Raw genomic sequence first — 4,624 nt, forward strand, 5'->3', positions numbered from 1 at the left:
ATTAGTTTGATATACTAGTTAGTACACTAAGGCCTTGTTTTTGAACATATTTTTTTAGTAATTTTTTGAATTTTTGGATAAAATATGATTTAAAAAAACTAGTATGTTTAAAATAAATTTTTAATTTTTTACGAAAAGATATACAAAAAATAAAAAAGAAAAACAATTTCTAATTTTTTAATATAAATTATTAACTTTTTAATTTTTTTAATAATTTTTAAGTTTTAAATTAAATGTGAGGTTGCCAAAGGAAACCTAATTGGTACACCACTCTCATTTAAATTAATTAAAAAAACCACCGTCCTACCTCTATTGATTACAAGCCTTGAAACCCACAATTAGTGTTTGACCTCTGAAAATATTGACTTTTTCTTTTCTCTGTCACTTTCTCTCTGGTCAGCCCTCCCATACACTCCACTCCAAAATCCAAAATCCCCCTGACTTTCTCATTGCTCGACCTATATAAACCACTTCCTTAATTCTCCAACTAGCAAAAAAAATCCAATTCAATTCCATCATTTCAACACACAACCCAAAAAAAGGAGAACAAAAAAATGAGCAGCTCCGACGAAAGCAGCGGCGGCGGAGCAACCACGGCGGAGCAGAAGAAATACAAGGGAGTCCGGCGGCGGAAATGGGGAAAATGGGTGTCGGAAATCAGAGTTCAGGGAACTCAAGATCGGCTCTGGCTCGGCTCGTATTCGACTGTTGAAGCAGCAGCGGTGGCGCATGACGTGGCGTCGTACTGTCTACGAGGACCTTCCTCGTACAACAACCTAAATTTTCCAGCGACATTGCCTGTCGGAGTGAGAACCGACATGTCGCCGCGATCGGTACAGAAGGCGGCGTCGGATGCTGGAATGGCGGTTGATGCTCAGTTTGCCATGAATCAAACGCAACAGACAAGATCATCATCATCATCGATAGACAGTAGGAGTCGTGATGAGTCGAAGGATGTGATGAACGAAAACAACGTTAATGATGGATGTTTTGGGGTTTGGGAGGGAAGAATGATGAGTAGTCATGAGTTGGAACAAAGAGAGGAGGCTTTGAACATTTCTGTTGAAGATTACCTATGACTTGTTTCTTTCCATCTTATATCATATTATATTATTATTATCTATCTACTACTCTATGTGTGGTGGTGGTGTTGCAACCAATTAAAACATACGATAGCGTTATATGTAGTAATTAATATATAAATATTAGTTATGATATTATTATTGGTCTTATTTATTGCATAAATTATAAATATTAAAATTTTTTTTAATTATGTCACATAATCAATTAATATATTAATTGGTATATATAACATTTTTTTAAAACATATATATATATATATACACACTTCACTTGACAAGTTGAAGAAAGAAAGACAAACAAACACCAAAGTATGATGATATTGTATTCTCCATTGGCACTGTGCATTTTTATGGGTTTTTCAGATTCTCAAGATGATATTTTAAAATGAGGTGGGCTCCTATCCGTATATAATCTAATGGGTTCGATCGGAAGGTGTTGTTTGCATTTTTTGAGTTTTTAATTACTCTTAATAATTTTAACTGTTTATTTTGTAAGGTATTTTGTATCTGTTATTTATAAAAATTTAAATTAAATTAAATTGATTTAAAAAATTATTTTATTTTATTTTATTTTTTCATATTTGTCTTAAAAAATAAGTATTTATTTTAAAAAATACATCTACAAACAAACCTGATAAAATGAAGCGTTATGATAATGATATCAACCTGCTTTTTTTTAAATAAAAAATATATTAAAAATCTTACAAAATGAATTATGGACTCATGGCAAGTCTCACGGACGTGACGCGAGGAAATAAATTATTTTAAAATTAGCTAAAAATAAAAGGTAAAAAATCATTTTGCATTTTCAAACTATTAACTCTTGGGATAATACTTGGTAGCTCGAAAATTCTTTTGCTGAATTGGCTCAAATACCCAAAACGACGTCGTTTTGGGTATTCTAATTTTTTTTTGTTCTTCTTTTCTTTCATTTCCCTCTCCGAAACAGAGAAGAAAGAGAGAAGATGCGAGAAAGAGAGGAGCAGAGAAGAAGGAGAGAAGGCAGAGAAAGAGAAGAAGGAGACGGTGATGGCGGTGCCGGTTGGCGGGTTGGTGGCTCTCTCTCTCTCATATATATATATATAGATGTGTGTGTGTATAGATCTGTGTATACACACAGATCTGTGTGTGTTGATGATGATGAAATCTGGTGTTGATTTGTGTATAATTTTTTATTTTGTGATTGGTGATATATATGTGTGTGTATAGATGAAGAAGATAATCTAGTGTTGATGATGATGAAATCTGGTATTCATCTGTGTATATGTATATATATATTTTGTGATTGGTGATATATATATATATATATGTGTGTGTGTGTTTGTGTGTGTGTGTGTATAGGTGAAGATAATCTAGTGTTGATGATGATGAAATCTGGTGTTTATCTGTATATATATATATATATTTTGTGATTGGTGGGTGCTGATGTCCTCAACTCCATCTTCTACCTTCTTCTTATTCTTCATTATCATCATGTTCATCCTCTTCCAGAACAGTTTCAGAACAGAGAAAAGAAAAGGGAAAAAGAAAAAAAAAAAAAACACCAAAACGGTGTCGTTTTAGATTCGAGCCATTTCGGGCCAAATCTTTTTCGAGCTACCTAGCAGCTCCGTAACTCTTGTGTCATTTTACCTTTTTAAATTATTAATTTGAACAAATTTCTTTTTGATCCACTTTGTTTTAATATTTAACATTTATATATATGGAAAATGTTATGGACCCCAAACAAATTACTAAATTTTTTACCAAACCTCTCACATGGGTGTGGAATCCACACAAATCAAATGTGTGTGGGTCCCACACCCATGTGAGAGTATATATATATATATATATCAAGTCAACGTTTGCCACGTCACTTTTCATTTAAAATTTTGCATCATGTGTTCCATTTTAAAGTGGCAAGACACGCAACATTTGCCACGCCATTTTTAATTTAAATTTAATAGGGTAAATTACATTTACCTCCCTTGAGGTTTCTGACAAATACAGGAACCTCCCCTGTGGTTTGAATAATTACAGTAACCTCCCATGCTTTACCTGACAATGTCAAGATTCCCCCATTCCGTCAATTATGTACAAACAATGTTAGTTGCCTATACAAAATGACCATATTACCCCTTCATTTGAGGGCAAAAAGACAAAATACCCTTTGTTCACTTTCTCATACAACCTTATCATGCACCTCATTCTATTTGATAATTATCCGTCTTCATCTCTTTTCCCTCTGCATTTCTCCTCCACTACACCCAATTTCTACCTTCTCCCTCTACCTGCTTCGACTCTCCATTGCCACCAACCTTTAACTTCATAACCCCCAACCACCACAAATCTCCATTGCCCTAACCGTATACGCTACTATATCTCAACAAGTAGAAAATCGAGACACCAAACCCATGAGGAGCACAGAACGAGACAACAATGCCAAAAAGAGATAGAGAGAGAGATGTCGAAGGCAGATTCTCAGTGGTGTCGATCTTGATCTTGCCGATCATCGTACACCACCAGATCTCATCGTCTTAATGTTCGTCGTTGTAGGAGTTCATAGTAATTAGTCTTTAAGGGAGGTGGCACCGGCGTCCATGGAGTTCTTGATCACTATGGCTGTAGATATAATGGTGTTTGTCTTGATTTCGATGTTGCTTGTTAGAGGTTAAGAACAGAGAAAGTGGAGATGGAGGTTGAAACAAAAAGGTTTGTTGGCAGAGGGGGGGATATAGAGGGAGGCAGTGGTGTGTGTAGAGGATTTGAGGGCAAAAAAAAAAAGATGGAAGGAAGAGTGAGACATTGGGGCAGTGAGGGGTAGAAGTTGAACCAGAAGATGGATATGGAAACAAAAAAGGGGGAAAAAAAAATTTACCTTATTCTCCTACAATCTTACTCTTTCTTCTATTTCCTCTTTTTCCCCATGGATGACCATTTATTTTCTTCTCTTTCATGCTCTCCAATCAAAATTCATCTACTCCCCCTGATTTAGTTTTCCCTTCTCTCATTTGTTGCCCACTCTCATCCTTTCTAATTTAAAACCAAATCACACCAAAAAAATAAACCCAAATTCCAATTAAAAAATAATCACAAATCTATATCACTATCCAAATCTTCCAAAGACTTGACTGAAACCTCAAACAAAGATTCAATACAAAAAATCTCATTAAAGCTTAAATCCATAACAAAGAAATAAATCTCAAATCAAATAAAAATTCAGATGAAATAATTTGCAGGTTTTGATTTGGTTGCCTTTGAGAAGGGTAAGAAGAGATGAAGAAGAAAGTTGGTTGGTGATTGTGCTCTGTTGGTCAAACGTAAAAAGGAAGGAAGATGATTGTGTTGTGTTGGTCAATAAAGCAAAAAGGAAGAAAGCATAAGAGGAATAAAAATAAATAAAAAAATAAAAAAAATGGTAGATTCAATCTCATGTAACCCAATTCATGGAGTGTTTTGAGACACTTGAGGGCATTATGGGTATTTCATTATTTATCTTTGATGACATCATCAATTTCTGTTAGTAGTGTGAACGGCAGTTAAAAAATGGGGGAATCTTGACA

The 4,624-nt window shown here is 34.5% G+C and overlaps 1 pseudogene across 1 annotated transcript; it reads left to right on the plus strand.

The window, feature by feature from the left end:
* Positions 1-393: 393 nt before the first annotated feature.
* LOC114268062 (ethylene-responsive transcription factor ERF020 pseudogene) lies at positions 394-1,245 on the plus strand (annotated as a pseudogene). Its single transcript, XR_014334587.1, has one exon. The product of XR_014334587.1 is annotated as an ethylene-responsive transcription factor ERF020 pseudogene (transcript).
* Positions 1,246-4,624: the final 3,379 nt, after the last annotated feature.

Source organism: Camellia sinensis, chromosome 7 (assembly GCF_055761805.1).
Source record: "Camellia sinensis isolate YWXY chromosome 7, ASM5576180v1, whole genome shotgun sequence".
Classification (NCBI taxonomy): Eukaryota; Viridiplantae; Streptophyta; class Magnoliopsida; order Ericales; family Theaceae; genus Camellia; species Camellia sinensis.